The 20,706-nt window shown below is 47.3% G+C and overlaps 1 protein-coding gene across 4 annotated transcripts in view; it reads left to right on the top strand.

Moving 5' to 3' along the window:
- The window catches only part of NHSL1 (NHS like 1), a 240,735-nt gene that overhangs the window by 178,741 nt on the left and 41,288 nt on the right, over positions 1-20,706 (top strand). The gene's annotated exons all lie outside the window — the stretch shown is intronic.

The following is a 20,706-nucleotide window of genomic DNA, read 5'->3' as shown; positions in this document are numbered from 1 at the left end:
CACCGACTTCCCTAAGAACGCTGCTGGCCAGCTGATGCAAAGCTAGCTAGCCCTCTTGTGGTGCATCAGTGCAACAAAGACTAGCAACTACCGGTGGCAGAACATCTACCGTGTAAAAAAAACATTGTAGACTCCCTGGCAATGTGTGCCATATGCTAAATAAATAAATAAGAAGGTCGGTGGGCTTCCTCTCTCAACTTTGAACCAGGACTAGCAACATAGAGCCTCCATACTGATCTGGAAACTGTGCCTGGTAAAATAAGTACATGCATTCCTCTTGTGTCTGCCTATCTCTCTCTCTCTCGCTCCCTCTCTCCATGGCTCAGTTCACATGTAACAAGAAGCCACTGTGGGTGCATTTCCCCGTGGAGCTTTTCGTCTTTGTGGTGGCCACTATTTGGACTATTTAGGGCGCAGCAGGGGCATGCTGTAACTTCTTGTTACATGTGAACCTGGTGAGGGTAGGTTGTTGAGGGGGTTGACAAGCCACCCACAAATATAAAATAGCCTATGGGTTGTCAACCACCCCAACAGCCCACCCTCACTGGGTTTGCATGTAATGAGAAGCTATGCTGTGCCTGAATATTCAAAATGGCGGCCAGCGCAAGAAAAGGCCCCATGGGGAAATTCACCCATGGCGGCTTCTCATTATATGCAGACCAGATCTTTGTCTCCAAAAATGCTCACCTGCTTCGCTGCATGCCTCTGATCAGGTGACAGCATCTGCTGGTAAAGGTGCATGCATTGACCTTCCTATGCCCACCCTTTTCTTAGGGTAGAACTGGGAGGGTGTAACAGGACTTGGTGTTTGCTTGGCATGCTTGATGTGCAAGCCCTGCCTCTACCTCTGCCTAATGCCCACCTCTACCTTCAGCTTTACATGTTCTGTGATTTGGGTGCAAATTGAGAAGAAACAAGAACAAAACATTCCTGCCTAAAATGCTGGTTTTTTATTCATAACTCCACAGTGCCGATCTTATAGAGAACATACTCTTGTAGATGGGTACATCTGTACATGGGTACGTTCTGTGTTGTACTTCATGTTCATGCAACTTGCTCACAGATCCACGGAGAAGGTCATTAGACCTTTTTTCCAGAAATGTTACATTGCTAGTCTTTCTATAAAATCTTGTTCATGGTTTTTAGAGGTCATTTGTGGGGAGTAATGGCTGGATAGTACACCTTATAAACACCTTCTCTTAAACATTTTATTCATAATTTTAAAAGAAAAAAAAATCCCATAGGATTGTGCCCTAATATAGGTAGGGCCGTGCTTCCTGGGTGCTTTCCTTATCAGAACTTAGGTTGGTGACTACCTGGAGTAAGGACCTCTGCAGTGGCACATTTTCTCTGAAGTATTTGTTTTGAGGAAGTCTACAGGTCAGTTTCTTTAGGGTTCTTTTGTTTGTTGTTTAGGAAAGAGGCTTTAAAAGATTGCTCAGATTTGGGGCTATAGATGTTTTGGGAGTCTATGGCAGTTCTGATGTCAGTTCCTTTATTTATCCTGTGCTACATAAGTGTGTTTAAGTCTTTAATATTTTAATACTTGTATTGTTTTAATGGTATTTTTGCATTTGGTATTGTTATAAGTTACCTTGAGAGCCCTTTGGATAGAAAAAACAGTATCAAAATGGAGGTAGTAATTGCAACTCACCTTCTGCAGATAGTCCAGGAAAATCTATATCATGTGATTTATGTGGCTTGTGAAGAACTGTACTACATGTTGTTTCTGAACTAGGGAAAATTAAGATATTCTCTAAAATATTAAATAATATTAAATTAAAAAGTAGGGAGCATAAAATATTATTTAAAATATTAAATCAAAAACTAGGGAGCATAAGAATATTCTCCAAAATATATTATGTTTTATAAAAAATGAAGTTGGTGAAATTGACAAAGTCATATGGGGAAACTAATAGGGTGAACCATTGTTCAGGGTACTTTCTAGAGTGGGCTGATTGGCTTTCTATACAATATGATTTGAAAAAGGAATCATTGAGTAACATCCAACATAGTGTGAGCACACCTCCACTTGTACAACGAGTCGTACAAGTGCATCCTCTGTTCCCTGTATCCCCTGTCTTTCAAATCTGCTCCAGAAGTTTGCCCAACTTTCCAGAGCAGATTTGTGGAGGCTGCAGGAGGAGGGTGAATCCATTCTGCCAATGGTGTCCTTTCTGCTGGTGAACAGAGGCTGTTGAATAAAACCCACTGGCTGACAAAATGTGAACCAATTTCTCTTCACATGAATATATTAGGTCCTGTGGACCAAGAAGTTGGACGGTGTGAGCATCCTCTTCAGCTGGCATCTATTTAAAAATGTGTATTGGCTTATCCCACATAAATCTCTGTAGTAAGCATGTATAGGGAGCTCTATATTTGAATGGAGTTGGAGTTGTTGCATCTCAAAGATTGTGATGTTGATCCAAGGTGCTGTTTACAAGAAGGGCTTGAATTGTTCACAGCAGAATCTCTGATAGCCAAAAAACAAACTACTATTAAAATTCTACATTAGCTTGCTACTTTGGTCTGCATGTTTGGTTCTTGTATGCACGTGTAGCTGAGATATGTGGACTGGACAACTAACCTTCTGTTGTCTTGGTGATGTAATGATGGAAGAAGAGTAATTTTATGTCACGGCAAAATTAGCAAAATCAGCTAGATTCTGTTAAACCAAACATATTTCAGTTAATCTGCTTTGGCAGTACATCTGTTGGAATTCCTGACTGAGTAAAAAAGTAAAAGGGATTCTCTTTTCAAAACTGCAGTGTTCTGTATTATGGATAAAGTTCATGAACCTGCTTTATGTTCCATGCTGGCTGTTTTTCAGCAACAGACCAAGAGCTGCAATGGAGTTTCTCTCCAACATCATTTTAAAACTAAGCTTGACATGGAGCAGTCCTTGTGACAACAATTTCTCTTGCTGATATGGGGATTTTTATCTACAGAAATGGGTCCTGTTCCAAGTTGAAAGCCTTCTTGTGTGGTTCAATAGCTGAAGTTTGCCTTATTTAGACTGTGAGACAAAAATAGATCTTGTATCAGGGCCTAAAGAATTCTCTTTTAAAGTCCTGTTGTGATCTAGATAGCTGTGGAAACTAGATGTGTTGCCAGCTGGTGTGTGCTTTTGCAATATCTATTGTTGATAGATTTTTAAATTGTTTTAAGAAACGTCATTATTCATTCCCAAACTTTCATATGGACCAGAAGTATAGAATGTGGTTGAGAGGCCTTTAGGGAAGAGCCCAATCTGCCTTCCGGTCAATCAATTCACACAAGTATGACAATAATTGGAACACATAGAAGAGATGAACTATGATCTAGGACATTATATAGAATACTGTCAGACCTAGAAACTGGGGGGGGGGGGGCGCTAATGCAGGATCCATCCTCCCCTATCTGCAGGTGCATGTTTCTTCTTCTGAAACTTACCTGTTCTTTCCCCATCACTACCATACTCCCTCAGCTGCCAGTCATAGCTATTTAAAGTCCGGAAAGCAAAGTTGGATAACCCCAGCCTCACTGCTGTGCCAGGGAACACAATTCACACATCAGTAGTACAACTGTATGCATGCACCTTTTTTCTCATGCTGAGCAAGTCAGGTTTCAAAACTTCACTGAACTCTTGTCCTAAAAAGACTGCCATGTGAAAGATAGCTACATGACCTTCTCATCTCTTTCTCCTGAACACAGTATGACAGGTTGAGCCAAGAATTTATGCTGAATTTAGTGAAGCTGATCATTTCAGACATGCAAATGTTGCCAATAGATTTTCATTCTTCACCTACTGCAGGAATACTGCCAGATCCATGACAGCTCCTATTACGCTCTTTTACCATTCCTTTTTTCAGTCTTTGGATTCCCCCCACTCCGTGGAATCAGCTTTGTACTGATTATTCTACCTTGCCAGTCAATGTGCTAGTAAAAATGATTAGGAGTCAGTGACAGTACCTGCAGTATCCATTGTTGATGGATTTTAAAATCATTTTATAACCTTCATTATTAATTTCCAACCCTTGGTCTGAAATTGTAGTGGAACTGTTTTTCTTGAGAAAGAGGGAAAGAAATGTGACTGGCTTTCTGAGAAATAAAGTAGTTAACTGATTTGGCCATTTTCTGTGTGTGTTGTTGAAAATGCAATGTATCAATCAAATATACCTACATGTGTAGATAGTTACCCATTTAAAATTTCTGAAGCATCAGGATCTACCCCAATTGTCAAGGTGTAGAATTCAGGAAAGCTCAAGTGATCCATTAAAACGACTCTCACAAGGCAAATATTGTGAGAGCAGACCTGTGATGTTGTTCCAGAACTGCTGGAAGATACTCGAAAGTATTATAATCAAGGCTTCCAATGCTCTGTTAAGTAAATATGCATATGCATTTTCCCCACAGAGTTAAGCCAAGTTCTGGATCAACACTGTCTAATTTCTATGACTTTTATAAATGATCAAAATGTAAATATATTTGCCTACTTCGCTTAATCCTGCCTCTGCTAATCTTGGAGAGGAATAAGGCTGCATCCTTTGACCACTGCATGTCCTTCTAGGCTCACCCTATTGACTCCTGAGACTCACCGGGCATTGCTCACAGGCCTGAAAGTGCATCTTTTCAGCTATAAATGCTAGAAACATTTCTTTAAAAAATCGGAATGCTAAGGCTTCAGAGCATGTTGAGTTCTGCACCCAGTACTAGATTTCAAGTTGGAAATACCAGATTCTCCTACTGAGTGCAGGAGGCCAGCCAGTATGAAGAGGTTCCGCCTCAGGGACTGAGAAGGCAGTCTCCAAATTAACTTCCAGAGGAGTTGGGGCCTCCCCCATGTTTGCCAGTTTGACTTCCTGCCTCGTGGAAGGAGGCAGCTTTTCCTAGCTCTCGCATGCGAGAGCAACTAGAAGAAGAAGAAGAAGAAAGCGACTTGCGGTCACAACGTGGGGGAGGCGACCACTCCTCTGGCACACAGATGGCTGGGTTGTGGTGGGGAGAAGGACTCGGAGACACCCCTCCCCGGGCTTCTTTCTTGCCACCGCACAGGCGCTGGGGGAGCCCCAATGCTCCAGCCCCGCAAAGCGGGAAAAAATCCTCTGCCGCGGGTCGAGACAAGTGCTACTACCGGCCCCCTCCCTGCCAGCAACCAGCACGGAGCAGCGGAGAAAAGCCTCAGCAGGTGCCAGGGTCTGCAAGGGTCGGTGGCAGCTTCCTTTGCTCCCCCCCCCAAGGAGCATAAGCAGTCCGGAGAGGGTGAGTCTGACGACGACAGGGAGAAAGCCTCCCCTCGTGGCCCCCTCTCGTCCCCCCCCACCCAATCAAGGGACTGAAAGGGCAGGAAACTCAGGGCAGGCCCCTCAGGCCCACATTTCCATTTGGAGCCTCAGGAAGGGTGGGAAATGGGGGGCTCTAGTTCCCCGCCTTCCCCATTGCAGGAACCCCTGTAGGGAGAGGAGGGGTGCCTGGAGCCCAGTTATAGGCCCAACGTCGAGAGCCAGTCCCCCCCACAAGTCCAGGAAAGGGAAAGTTCAATGCTGGATTTACTGGAGGAGGCCATTTGTCAAATCAGATGCAAGGCCTCCACCCAGGAGAGATCGAGATACCATGAGCACTCCCACAGGGGATCATCCAGGGAAAGGGCCTGTCACAAGCGATGCACCTGCTCACAATCATCCAGCCACAGCTCCATGGACATTTAGCGCAACAGTTCACGCTCCAAACGGAGACGCAGTTGCAGCTCCACCCCCCATGCCCACTCTAGGGAAAGCAGGCAGAAGGGAGGGAGGGAGGAGGCCTCGGGCAGCTCCCGCTCCTCCTCAAGTAGAGGCCCCCCTGGAAGGAAGCACACCAAATCCTCGTCTCCACCCATCCAGAGAAAGAAGGTGAGGAAATGTGGAGAAGGGAGCCGAAGAGCCAGATCCCCTTCCTCATCCCCGGTCTACCTCTCCGACTTCCAAAGTTCCAGGTCCCCTTCCCCCAGTTCAAGCTCACCAGTCTGAGGGGGGAGACGACTCGGAGGGAGACAAGCCCAAGGAAAAACTCCAACAGGGCCATCTTTTCCCTACAGAGGCATTTCCCAGATTAATTTACAAATGCCGTAATATCCTGGAGCTCACAGACCAGGAAGAAGACATGACATCCCCCCAAGGTAGGGCAAAGAGGGCAGGGGCAGCGGTGGCCTTTCCATCGCGACCCCCCCTCATCAAATGTGCCACTCCCACTAAGAGATTCTATGCAAGGAGTGGTCTAAGCCAGCTAGATCTAAGACACTCCACTGCCACTGTGAGAAGTTCCATCGCCTACAAGAGGATGCCATGCAGGATCTTGTCACCCTGGGAGTAGACGAACCACTTGCAGCTCTCAGCTCCAAGGCCCTCCTGACCTCAGAGCAGGATGATCTTCCCTCAGACCAACACGATTGAAGGACTGAGGCAGCCCTTCGCAGAGGCTTCGAGGCCTGAGCTACATCCATGCGGGCGGCGACCACGTCTACCATCGTCACCAGGGGCATCTTCATGATGGCAAACAGTCTGTTCCAGGGCAGAGACCTAGGGAAGGACGCCCATGAAACCGTACAGGACATGGCTATGGCAGCAGTGTTCCTAGCCGATGTGTCGCTAGACTCCTTCCAGCTGGGGGCAAAGGCCACAGCAGCCAACGTTGTGGCAACAAGAAACATCTGGCTATACAGCTGGGGGTGGACACCAAAACCAAATCCAACCTGACAGGCGTCCCCTTCTCAGGTAAGCTGCTATTCAGGGAAGCCTTGGACAAACTGCTGGTAGAGACAAAGGACAAGAAGAAAGCCTTGCCGAACCCAGCAAAGAAAGAGACAAAGCATTTTCAAGTGAAGCCCAAGCCTTTTCGCCCCTTCAGGCCACCCTTTCCCTCCACATACGTTCCTAGGGAGGGAAAAGCCAAACAACAACATGACACCAGGGCCAAGCTGGGCACCCTTAGAGGGCCCCCCCAACCCGGCATGCCAATATGACCAGTTCAGCATGACTCACCGTCCCCCCCAGTGGGGAGACGGCTGTGGGACTTCTCAAATGCCTGGAGGCGGCTCTGCTCGGACAGCTGGGTCCTGGGAACAGTGATGGAGGGCTACTCTATAGAGCACTGGAGGCCACCCACGGAGCGCTTCTTCAGCTCCCCCCATCGGAAGGACCCAGCTGGGCATTTGAGGACTCTCACAGCCATACAACATCTCCATCAGATCCAAGCCAACGAGAAGGTACCTTGGAAAGAGAGGGGATGGGGCACCTTCTCCCTCTTCTTCACAGTCCCGAAGAGGAACGGGGGGACCAGACCCATCTTGGCCTTGAAGAGGCTCAGTCGCTGTCTAAAGACGCAGAAGTTGCGAATGGAGACACTCAAGTCCATAAAGGAGAGCCTCCAGAGAGGGGACTTCTTAACCTTGGTGGATCTGGCAGAGGCCTACCTGCACATTCCCATCCAGCCATCTCACTGCAAGTTCCTGCGCTTCAGCTACGGAACAAAACAATTCCAATTCAAGGCTTTCCCTTTGGCGTAGCCACAGCGCCAAGAGTGTTTACAAAGATCCTCCTGGCCCCAGTGGCCTACCTGAGGTCAAAGGGCATCCAACTACACCCCTATCTGGACGACATTCTAATCCGCACGTCATCATGGGAACAGTGCATGCAAGACACCAGTACCACTCTTTCAACCCTACAGTCTCTGGGATTCGTCATCAATGAGAAAAAGAGCTCTCTGTCACCCTCATAGTCCATACTCCACCTGGGGGTGACCCTGAACCCAGCTGTGGACATTATGACCCTATCCCCGGACAGGCAGACTACAGTAAGCAGGCTGGCGGCCCAGATCCAGACTGAAAAGAAATCCTGACTCAGAGAGCTGGCAAAACTGCTGGGCATGATGGTCTCTTGCCAGGAGACCATCCAGCGGGCAAGGTTCCACGCAAGGCCCCTACAGTTGTTCCTCTTGGCCTTCCAGATGGAAATTACAGCCAACTTCAACGCAATGGTGCGAGTGCCGGCAGAAGTCTCCCACTCCCTATCTTGGTGGGCACACCCACCCAACCTTGCGCTGGGGGGGGGGTCCCCATCCAGACTCCGTCGTTCACCACCCTGACCATGGATACTTGCCTCATAGGGTGGGGGGCTCTCTGCAAGGGCCACCACACCCAAGGCCTATGGACCACAGAGGAATCTCGCCTCAGCATCAACCTACTGGAACTGAGGGCCATCCGCTTCGCATTGCGGCACCTAGCTGCACAGTTAGAGTCAGGATGTTCTGGTCAGAACAGACAGCATAGTAGCGAAGGCATACTTGAACGAACGAGGAGGAACTCAGTCCACATCCCTTCAAAAGAAGGCCATGATGCTCTTCAGGTGGGCTCAAAAACATCTCCACTCTATCAGGGTGGAGCACCTAAGGGGCATGCTGAACATCCAGGCCGACTGGCTCAGCAGGACATCTCTAGACCCAGGGGAGTGGTCTCTCCACCCAGACATGTTCATTTGGCTGACAAACCAGTTAAGCTTGCCCTTCATAGACCTCTTTCCATCCCAGCAGAATGCCAAGCTCCCCATTTGCCACTCGCTATGCCACAAGAGGCGCCGGGTTCACAGGCGCCCTGACCAACACGTCGCCTGGAGGGCTTCTGTATGTGTCAGGGTGGACACTGAGCCCATAGAATCCCAGAGTAGTTCTGATTCTGAGGAAGAGCAGTCGCTCCTGGGAGAGAAGCGCGCTCCTCTTTCCCAGGGCCCACAGCTGACGGAGATTCCTCCCACCAGCATTCCTAGATTAGATAGCAGTCCAGGGAGTGACCGAGCGCGGGAAGTAGACTTGGTGGACGCGCGACGCCGACGCAGAGAGCGGCGCCAAATGGAGGGCGCAGAAAGGAGGCGTAGTGCCCGGTCGGCGCGCAAACAACGGCTGCGTCCAGAGGATCCAAGGGAAAAGGGGAGGGACTCTCCCTAGTCCTTAAGTTCAGGGGTCTGCCAGTAATTCCCTTTCAAACGGGGACCAACTGTTCCAACTTAGGGCATAGGTACTCTGTTGCTCAGATCTAGTTGCTACCTGTAGAGTTGTTAAGTTGTAAAAGAAGAATAAAGCTTTGAGAGGAATCCCTTTGTCTGTGTCTGGACTTGGCTACTGGATTAGACTGAGAGAGGCCTCCAAGGAGCCCTTGGCAGCTTGGTCCCCGATCCTCTTTTTTTTTTCTCTCTCCTCTCTCTCTCTCGTCTCCTGTTGCCTTATGGAGGATGCCGGGAACCCAGCGGTGCAAGATAGATAGTCAGCTGGAGGGGCGCCGGCAGACCCGGCGGGACTCCGGGGGCCGGGATTTCCCTCCTCCCATTCCCCCATGTTTCCTGCCTCCTCCCCCACCGCCCGCTCCGGCGCTGGGGGTGGAGGAGACCCCGATGCAGCTGGGGGCTACCTGAGCCTCACTGCCGCCAGAGGAACTTGAGCGCCGTCGAGCTGAGCGCCGATGTTTTCGATGTGGAAATCTGGGGCATTTCGCCAAGACCTGCCGAGTTAAATCCACAACTCCGCTGCCTCCTCCTCCTCTCCTTCCCCCTCCTCCTCCTCCTCCTCGTCCCCAGGCCTGACTAGACTGCCCCCAAGTTTGTTGGGGGCCTCCAGTGTGGGGGTCAGTTCCCCACCAGGTGGGTGCCTTCCCATCTGCTGTTGCATGTTCACCTCCGCTCCTCACAGCAGGGTGGGGTGGAGGCCCTAGCTTTAGTGGACTCGGGGGCTACGACTAGTTTCATGGATGAGACCTTCGCCCTCTTCCACAGGATTCCTACCCTGCCCTTTCCTGCCCCCTTGGCAGTGCAGACCATTGATGGGCGTCCTCTCTCTTTGGGCGCGGTGACCCGTATTACAGTTCCGCTCACTCTGCGCACCCAGTCCCACGTTGAGCAGATTCAGTTTCACTTCGTCAAGGTTCCCTTATACCCAATCATGCTGGGTGTTTCCTGGCTCTCTAAACACAACTCTCAGATTTCTTGGGGGCTTCGGCAAGTGGAGTTTGCGTCTCCCTACTGCCGGAAGCATTGCCTCACGGAGGAGGCACCAGTCCCGGCCCAGGCATTAACCCTTCCCCCCCCCCTTGTCTGCTTCTGGCAGTACTTCAGCTACCGTCATCCTCCCAGAGAAGTATGCAGCTTTTCGGGATGTGTTTGACAAGAAGGAGGCTGACCGGCTTCCCCCGCAAAGCCTGGTGGCAGCTGTGGTGCCTCATTCTTGGGAGGAGCTCCTTCTCTCTGCACAACCTCAGGATGCTTTTGTTCGCACAAAGGTGGAGGAATTGGGACTAGCCTCTGCCCCCCCCACTCTACCCCCTTCTCTTTGCGAGGTGGCCTGCTTTACCATTCCGGCCGGGTCTGTGTGCCATCTAGACTCCTCCGCGAGAGGGTCCTCCATCAGTGCCACGACTCCCCCACAGCTGGGCATTTTGGCGTCCCCAAGACCCTGCATGGAGTGATGAGGGATTTTTGGTGGCCTTGTGTGTCAAGTCCTATGTCGCCTCCTGCCCAACCTGTCAGCAGGCGAAGGCCCCCTCAGGCAAGCCCACAGGCTTGCTTCACCCCCTCCCTACCCCCTCAGGTCCTTGGAAACTGCTCTCTCTTGACTTCATCACTGACTTGCCTCGCTCACACAGTAAGACCACTATTCTGGTGGTGGTGGATTTGTTTTCTAAGATGGCCCATTTCATCCCCTGCTCGGGGTTGCCCACAGCCAGGGAGACGGCAGAGCTGTTCGTGGCGCATGTTTTCCGCCTCCATGGATGGCCCGAGGGTCTCATTTCCGATAGGGGGGCCCAATTCACTGCCCATTTCTGGAGGGAGCTACTGGTATTGCTCCATGTGACGCTCCATCTTTCCTCCACCCACCATCCACAGATGGACAGTCAGACCAAGCGCACCAATGTGACTCTGGAGCAATATCTGCACTGTTATGTAAATTACCAGCAAGATGACTGGTTTTCCTTGCTGCCTCTCGCAGAATTTGCTTATAACAATGCCTGCCATGCTCCCACCCGCCAAACTCCATTTTTTTTGCCAATTTTGTTACCACCCCAAGGCCTTCCCGTCCACCCTAGCTCCTTCTTTGGTGCCAGCGGCCCATGACTTTTTAGAGGAGTTGCGAGCGGTACACCACCTCTTACGGGATTCCCTCGAGCAAGCCAAGACAGCCTACAAGGCCTCTGCAGACCGGCGGCACCAGCCGGCTCCGTCTCTGCAACTGGGGGACTGGGTTTGGTTGTCCACCCAATACCTCCCCTCTCACTCACCCGCAAGGAAGCTCGCACCTCGCCGCATGGGGCCTTTCCAGATTACGGCCCAGATTAACCCTGTTGCTTTTTGCCTGGCTCTCCCCCCCTCCATGAAGATCCATCCTGTTTTTCATCAGTCCTTGCTGTCCCCCCTGGTTTCTGGCGACCCTCATCGCTCAGTCGGCTCCCCCCCGCTGCCAGTGCTGGTGGAGGGGGAGGAGGAGTTTGAGATCGCGGAGATTCTGGACTCCCGCCTTTCTCGTGGCCGCTTGCAATATCTGCTGGACTGGAAGGGGTACGGGCCTGATGAGCAATCCTGGGAACCCACAGAAAATGTGCATGCTGCGTTGCTGCTGAGGCGCTTCCACCAGCTGTACCCCCACAAACCCGGGGCCCCAGGGGAGGAGCACAAGGGGGGGCCTCATGGGAGCGGGAATGATGTCAGGGTTGACACTGAGCCCATAGAATCCCAGAATAGTTCTGATTCTGAGGAAGAGCAGTTGCTCCTGGGAGAGGAGCACGCTCCTCTTTCCCAGGGCCCACAGCTGACAGAGATTCCTCCCACCAGCATTCCTAGATTAGATAGCAGTCCAGGGAGTGACCGAGCGCGGGAAGTAGACTTGGTAGACGCGTGACGCCGATGCAGAGAGCGGCGCCAAATGGAGGGCGCAGAAAGGAGACGTAGTGCCTGGTTGGTGCGCAAACAACGGCTGCGCCCAGAGGCTCCAAGGGAAAAGGGGAGGGACTCTCCCTAGTCCTTAAGTTCAGGGATCTGCCAGTAATTAATTCCCTTTCAAACGGGGACCAACTGTTCCAACTTAGGGTATAGGTACTCTGTTGCTCAGATCTAGTTGCTACTTGTAGAGTTGTTAAGTTGTAAAAGAAGAATAAAGCTTTGAGAGGAATCCCTTTGTCTGTGTCTGGACTTGGCTACTGGATTAGACTGAGAGAGGCCTCCAAGGAGCCCTTGACAGTATGCCTTCCCTCCTCTATCCCTCATCCTGAAGGTGATCTGGAAACTGAGTGACCAGCAGGCGGATTTGATCCTGATAGTGCCCACTTGGCTGAGGAGGCCATGGTACACCGACATGGTAAACCTATCCACAGCCAAACCTCTGACTTTACTGCCCCAACATGACCTACTGACTCAAGGCCCGATCACACACCAGGACCCAGGTTTCCTGAAACTAACCATCTGGAAGTTGAGCAGAAACTGCTAGGGACCCAGGAGTACTCTTCAGGGGGAGTTTCCACCCTCCTAGCCTCCAGGAAGTCCTCCACTAATAGATCATATAAGCGCACCTGGAAAGCTTTCATCATACGGGCCCACACTGCAGGGAGGGACCCACTATTCACCAGCATTGGAGATATCCTGGAGTTCCTCCGTGACAGCCTGTCAGCAGGCCTTAAAACTAATACCCTAGGGAGACAGATTTCTGTCTTAGGATCCATCCTAGGGGAACTAGGAGGGGGGTCCCTAGGTTCTCATTCCCACATCAAGAGGTTCCTGAGGGCGGCTTCACTGATCAGTCCTCCCCTGGTGAGGAGGTTCCCCACATGGAGCCTCAACACTGTGCTCAAGGCACTGTCCAAAGCCCCATTTGAACCCCTAGGGGCTGCCACCCTTAAGGTGTTGTCCCTCAAGACAATATTCCTTCTGGCTATCATGTCCACCAGGAGGGTCTCCAAACTGGGGGCTCTCTCAGTGGAAAAGGAGCTTTGTATTTTTCACAGGGACAAGGTGGTCCTCCGCCCAGAACCATTCTTCATCCCCAAGGTGAATTCGGACTTCCACAGAGCCCAGGAACTGGTCATCCCATCCTTTTGCCCTCACCCTTCCAACCCCCAGGAAAGGGAGTGGCATACCCTGGATGCCAGGCGGGCTCTTAAGTTCTATCTATCTATCTATCTATCTATCTATCTATCTATCATCTATTTATTTATTTCATTTCTATACCGCCCAATAGCTGAAGCTCTCTGGGCGGTTCACAAAAATTAAAACCAAACAGCACACAATAAAACAATTTAAAATATATAGAACATTAAAACCACAATATAACAATACAACCACAATAAAACCTAGCAGCAGAGCAGGAGTTTAAAATACAAATTTAAAACAGCAAAGCTAAAAGTTTAGAAAGCTAAAATGCTAAAATGCCTGGGAAAATAAAAAGGTCTTCACCGGGCGCTGAAAGGAATACAATGTAGATGCCAGGCGAACCTCACCAGGGAGCTCATTCCAGAGCCGGGGTGCCACAGCAGAAAAAGCCCTCCTCCTAGTAGCCACCCGCCTCACTTCCTTTGGCAGGGGCTCACGGAAAAGGGCTGTTGCTGATGATCTTAAGGTCCGGGCAGGCACATATGGGAGGAGGCGCTCCTTCAGATAACCTGGCCCCAAGCCATTAAGGGCTTTGAATGTTAATACCAGGACTTTGAATCGGGCCCGGAAATGGACTGGCAGCCAGTGCGGCTGAAAAAGTACTGGCGTAATATGAGCTCGCAGGCCAGTCCCTGTTAACAATCTTGCTGCCCTATTTTGGACCAGCTGAAGTTTCCAGACGGTTTTCAAAGGCAGCCCCACGTATAACGCATTGCAGTAATCCAGACGAGAAGTTATCAGAGCATGGATAACTGTAGCTAGGCTATCTCTGTCCAGATAAGGGCGTAGTTGGTATACCAGCCTAAGCTGATAAAAGTGCTCCGTGCCACTGAGTTCACCTGTGCCTCAAGTGACAGTTCTGGATCCAAGAGCACCCCCAAACTACGAACCTGATCCTTTAGAGAGAGTGCAACCCCCTCCAGAACAGGTTAGATAAAACTAAGCCCCACAGGCAAAACAGCGCCCTATGTGTGTCCTTCAGACCATCCTCCTTGGGCAAGAAGGTGTCAATAGCGTCTCTGGCACACTGGCTTCACAAGTGCATTATGCTGGCCTACACCTCCAGGGGCCTAACAGGCCCAGAGGGAATATTGGCCCACTCAGGGGGATGGCCACATCAGCAGCCTTCTGGGGTAGAGCTCCCCTTGAGATCTGCAGGGTGGCCACATGGTCGGATCCACTCTTGTCAGGGGACAGATCACTCTTGCCAGGGGTCTGAACTGTTCACTTGCAGAAGGCTGAGGTCTACACATTGAAAAAGCCCATTTTTACTCTGCTTCAGGAAAAAATAATAACAAATCCCAACCATGTTTGTAAACATAAGTGCATGTCTTCAAATAGTTAAACAATACTGTGGCATGATTTCCTCACAGCAGCCTCCCCCAGCCCTGTGCCCTACAGATGCATGGCATGCTGGCTGGGAATGATGGGAGTTGCAGTCCAACACATCTGGAAGGCATGTTGGAGAACCCTGGCCTACAGAGTTAATTGTGAATGTCTAAAAGTAATGGAGCTTTTAAAAATACGTGTAAATAATCACAGAAGGAGGAGAAGCAAACTAGCCATTTTTTCCTGTACTAAATATCTGTGGGGAAAATAATTACATCTCTCAAGGGAGTTTATAGCTTATGCATGGCTTGGAGCTACAACTTGGTGTCAAAAGCTTTCCATGTTTGAGAATTGGAATAGTTTCTTCCTGAAAATAGTAGCCACAGTATTTTAATTAAAATAAAACAAGGTTTTCACTGATGTGTTGCTGTGTTATCAAAAGGGTAAGGGAAGAGAAAGGGAGTGTTCCGTGTAGCCCTGGATTTCCAGTGTAAGAACCTTGTGAGGAAGCACTCCATAATGTAAGATTGATCATTCATAGACTTTTTCTCCATGAATATATTGAAATGTATGTATGTATGTCTAACCAGAAATATCTGGCCCTTCTCAGCATTTCTTAAAATTTGGCAAACAACGTAGGAAGGAACAAGTTGCTCCAGACATCAAAATGACACAAAACTGGCAGTAATCTCTAAGTGCAGGAGGGATGCTTGTCGTTATTTCCTATTTTGGCTTCTCCTGCTGGCCCCCTCCCCACAAAAACCAACTGGTTCTTTACTGAATTTTAGAGGTACTCTTTAGCCTCTCAAAATATATGATAATTTGTGTTGTTTTCTGAAATCTAAATAATATCCCCATTCTTTTTAAGATACAGGGCATGGGGGTAGTCCTGTCTCTCCCTTGGATTTAAAAATATGATGGCAACATTTTTAGACGCAGCTAGAGGTTTGTTCAAAAGATAATCCCATGATCTGCTGAGCTATGCAAAAAGTCATTAGAAGTCTGGGGACAGAGTGTAAAGGTCTTTGAGTCAATGCAATTTGAGTTGTAGGTTTTGCACTGGTGCAGCAAAACCTCCCAAAGTTGCATAAGTGTAGCACCATAGACCTGCTCAACACCCAAGCACAGCCACGTGGGAGCCTGCAGTGCTATATCATGGTGTGTAAACTGTGTAACCACATGCTCAGGGTTTGATCTTGTGGTCTTTCCTACCCAGACAGAGGGGAAGTGATTGTCTTCTCCATGTAGTTGGACAGTTCAAGCATGTGCCACAGCCCATGTGGGATATCACCATAAGCTACCACATGGCTACAGATCTATGTTAAGAGGGTATCAGGGAATACCTTGGGGTATGTGCTAACATACAATGTGGTATGTGCATAAGAAATGTAATGTGTATGCAAGGCAGTAGTCAAGTGTTTTGCCAGACTAGTGAACTTTCCCAAAATAGTATGAACAGGTACAAACAAAAATTATACAGTAAGAAAAAAGTTAAAGTGGCTTTTAAGAGCCGCCTTTTCACATTTATAGGTGGTCTTCAGCATCCTTCTGTAGAATCTTCATAATCTTGCAAAATATTTTTTCTGCTAATGTATTCTATAGTACTTGCAATATGCTGTCTTTATTAACAAAGGCTGGCTTTGAAGCTGAGAAATCTGAAGAGGTTTTGCTAGAACTTCTCAGTTTCCTGTAGTGTTTAAAAGAGATAAGTAACCATGTAATATGATGAGTTTAGGAGATGAAAGATACTGATGAGAAGACAATAAAACTGGTTATCTCCCATAATCCTACACCTCTGAATTTAAACATGAAGTCTGGCATTATACCCTATTCAGAACACTGCAATTAAAATCTGTCTTTGTCAGATGGGATTCAATTCCTAGGCTCAACAAAAAGGCTTTCTGTTTCTAGAAATGGACATAGACCATGTTTTAATTTGTTGTTTTTTTCACTAGTGTTTTCTTGCTTTTGTGGAAGACTACTGAAACTAGTTAATGGGAGTTGATGAATAAACTTAAGATTACATAAATTTTGGGTCTGGCTTTGCTAGGCTTTGGTAAGAAAAAATCTTCTGGAAAACAAAAGGAAACATCTGTTTCCTGGTTGTATTTTATTCAACATTTCTCTACAGAAAATTTATCCTGAAAAATAGCCTTAATATTTCCTCCTGTATGGGAGCTGTGAGCTTTTTTTAGAGGAAAAACGGTGAGGACGTGCATTTCTCTAATACATCAGTACATAAAATTGGGGAGCAATTTCTACTTCATTTAAATTAAATTCATTTTAATTAAATATATCTTTAAAGCACAGAATTGTCATTCCTTTATAGAGGCAAAAGAATTGTTTGCACATGAGAGGAAGAGATAAAAAATGCCCACTTCAACTTTAGAGCTAAGTTCAGTTTCCCATTACATCTGAAATCTGGAAACTGTGGTTTGTTCTGATGGTAGTTAGTTAAAACAAACTAGGATCAAATCATGGTTTGATGGTCTTGGCTTGTTAACTAACCACAGTTAGAACAAACCTTGGTTTCCCGAGTTTGGATGTAATGGGTTTGAATGGCCACACTTGGATGATCATATCTGAACTTATTAAACCAAGATATGCACGAGCTTTTTGCCCACACATACAGCTACTTCTCTCAATTTTTGCACACCACAATTAAGCCAGGAAGTTTTTAACTTACCAGAAAACCTCAGTTACCAGCTTCAGAACAAGCCAGGATATTAAACCATGGTTTGAAGTTGATTTAATATCCTGGGTTGTTCTGAAGCTGGTAACCATGGTTTTCTGGTTCAGGTGGAACAGAAACGTATGGTTAATTAGAGAATTCCTAGTTTAATCATGGCTCGCAGAATGGGAGGAGTGAAGGTGCTGTGTGTATGGGCAAAAGGCTTGTGCACATAGCACCTTCAGTTTAATTATCTGAAATATGATAATCTGAACTGGGCCACTGGGCCTTAACCAAGCTTATATTTTTCTGTGGCCAAAATGGTAGCCTGCAAAATCGTAGTGAGAATACTTACAAGATTGTCTGCTTAATCATTTAGGGAGTTAAATGAGTACTAAAGGTGAACAAGGATATTGCAGAGAAGCTGCAATAAATTATTTGCATCTTTCTTCACTGCAGATACTCATGCCTGAACTGATATTTTCAGGAAGGGAGTCTGAAGAACTGACGCAAATAGTGGTAACAAGATTCAAAGTTCTAGACCTCACTGAAAAATCGAAAACAAACAAATCACCAGGTCCAGATGTTATCCATGTGAGAGTTCTTAAAGAGCTCAAATGTGAAAATGCTGCTCTTCTTACAAAAATGTATATATATATTTTATATATTCGTCTAACACAACCCCCCCCCCTTTTTGGCACTTGAGTGTGTGTGTGGGGGTGGCCCATGGGGGGTTCTGGGGGTGAAAATGGCCCCCAGACTTCCTGAAGTTGCCCACTTCTGCTCTAGGTATTCTTTAACCACATGATGAGGTGCGAATTATGCTGAGAGTATCTAATAATGTCATGGCGCTTGTGCAGTGGGTTTTCCAGGGAATCCTGTTGTGCGAGCTAATGCTATTGGTATTGCACTGGAGGACCTTTACACTAGCACAACATAATTTGCATGAGCAGAAACATTTTTGGATACTGCTCCATGTCACGTTTCAGCATCACCATTCCAAATATAGTGAAAAATCTATCTTTTTTTTTTCTTTACAGGAAGTAAAACAATTCTTCCCCTATTGGAATGATTGAGAAAACTGAAAAACCATGATAGACCGGGGTCTGGAATTGATTAAATCCTGGGTTGATTCTAGGAGCATAATCAGCTTGCATGTCAAGAGATGTAGCCTCAGAACCGTTAGTGTCAGCCACTGCTGACACCAAGAAAAGGAGCAGGTGCCATCTCTGTGGTTGATGCAATTACATAAAATTGCTGCTATGATGTGCTTCATGTAACTATTTTGTCCGTCCTGTTTATGCAGTTGTGAAATGTGATGAATGTGCATAGGCTGTTTGGGTAGCATATGCTTTGGTTCGAAGTTCCATAGCATTTGTTGTTAAAAGTAATTCACAACTCAGGATTATTGCACTGCTATAGTGTTAGTCAGTAACAGGCTGGATGAGGGCCAATAAACTGAAGATGAATCCAGGCAAGACAAAAGCCTTGTGGGTGAGTGGTTCCCGAGTCTGGGAGATAGACTCGTTGCCTGTTTTGATGGGGTTGCACTCTGTTGGAAAGATCAGGTTTGTAGTCTGGGAATACTCCTAGATCCATCACTGTCACTGGAGGCCCAAGTGGCTGCGGCAGCTCAGAGTGCCTTTTCCCAGCTTCAGCTGGTTCGCCAGCTGTGGCCTCTCCTGGATAGGGATAGCTTGGCCATGGCGGTACAGGCGCTAGTAACCTCAAGACTGGATTACTGCAATGAGGTCTATGTGGGGCTGCCCTTATAAGGCTGCTCCGGAAGCTAGAGCTAGTGCAGAATGCAGCAGCTCAGCTGTTGTTGGGAGTTGCCCCTTTTCAGCATGCAACTCCTTTGCTGAGGGAACTGTTGTGGCTGCCTATTTGCTACCTGGCTAGGTTTAAGGTTCTAGTACTAGTGTATAACACCCTAAACAATTTGGGACCAGGATACCTGAGAGAGTGCCTTCTCCCTTACCAATCTGCCCGGTCACTGAGGTCTTCAGAGGGCATGGGCCTGGTGGTTCCACATGGAGGTATGGCCCAATTGGAGTCCACCAGGAGCAGAGCCTTCAGTGTGGTGGCCCCATTCCTGTGCAGTTCCCTGCCTTTGGAAGCCAGGCAGTTGCCAATATTGTGTTGCTTCCAGTGCCTCCTGAAAACATTATTTCAGGAAGCATTCCTTAAGTGACCAGCTGAGGTTTTATCAGAACTCTGTTTCTTTTTCAAAATAGTAATTATTTTAACATTCTGTTTTAATTCTTTTATCCTGTCTGTATTGTTCACTGCTCCAGAATTTGTCTGGTTGTGGAACGGTATACAAATGTTATAAATAAATAAATTTCTGTAACTGTTATAATTATGTGAGGGGTGTGTGTGTGTGTGTGTGTGTGTGTAGATGTGTGTGTGTTTTATGTTTTTGAAAGTGTGGTTAATTAGACCACACACATTGTTCTTGGGGTGTCATGATTTCTTTGACAACTTTATTGTTTACTGGAAATGGGAAGTTCTCAGTAAAAGGCACGATTTCTTACTTGCAAATGATGTCATGCTTAATATGTACCCTGGTATTTTTATGGCTTCTTCAAGATATATTTGCTTCTAAAACCAGATCGTTAAAGTACATTTTCTTTCAACGTAGGGTTAAACTGGACTCAGAATATGAGCCACTTAAATGGCTTGTGCTATACCTCTACTCTGATTCTTCATTAAACCTGTTGGAATAACATTACAATCTATATTGTACAGCAAAAAATTAATTTCTCAGGTTTTCTGGAAAGGTAAAAGAAGCAGTTGGACTAGGCAGATTAGTGTGTTCAGCCACATTTTAAAGATTTCATTTTTCCCTTATGCTGCAGCGTCTGTTACTCTTTAGCAGCATTTCACTGAATATCAATTAAGCAAGAAGGCAGAGATCGGAAAGCAGCTACAGAAACCATGGGATTTTAGCCAGTGCAGCGGATGTTGATTAGAAGTTTCATGGAAAGATATTTCATTTTTTACGTGTTTTCATCTCAGCTATTCCTACTTGGTGTGAATAAGACCAAGCTAGGATTTTTTGCTTTAATTGGTGTTTTGTTCTCCTCCATTGCCGTTGGGGAGAAATGTTATAGTAGCTTTTTCATCCCCATGCAGGGAGGTTTGCTGAGTAGTTTGTGCCAAAGCTGCTTAGCAGATGGTGCTTTAGTAGTGAGCAAGATCCCTACTCAGATTTTAAGCATATCATGGAGGTCTATCAGACTGATGAATAAGACCCCGTCCCTCTCTTTGTGTTATTAGCAGTCTTCCACCTAAATGGTGCAGTAGACAGCCATCTGTCCATCCAAGCTACACTTTAAGGAAGAATTCAGTCTATGTATTTTGTTAACTTTTTTTTTCACCTCTTACATAGCACATATTTTATGTTGCCATATATACAGTAAATACTGCTTTACCTTCAATATTGTTTGGAGAAAAACAGGTTGGGTTGTCCTACGTCTGTTTTTCATCAAATGTTTTGCATGTGTCTGGTGGGGAATAGAATTCAGAGCTACATCCAATATCACACAAGTGGCCTTAGGTTTGTGC

This window comes from Heloderma suspectum, chromosome 1, assembly GCF_057233095.1.
Source record: "Heloderma suspectum isolate Gila_16-S chromosome 1, 16-S_ref, whole genome shotgun sequence".
In the NCBI taxonomy this organism is placed as follows: Eukaryota; Metazoa; Chordata; class Lepidosauria; order Squamata; family Helodermatidae; genus Heloderma; species Heloderma suspectum.
This window is presented reverse-complemented; position numbering and strand designations above follow the sequence as displayed.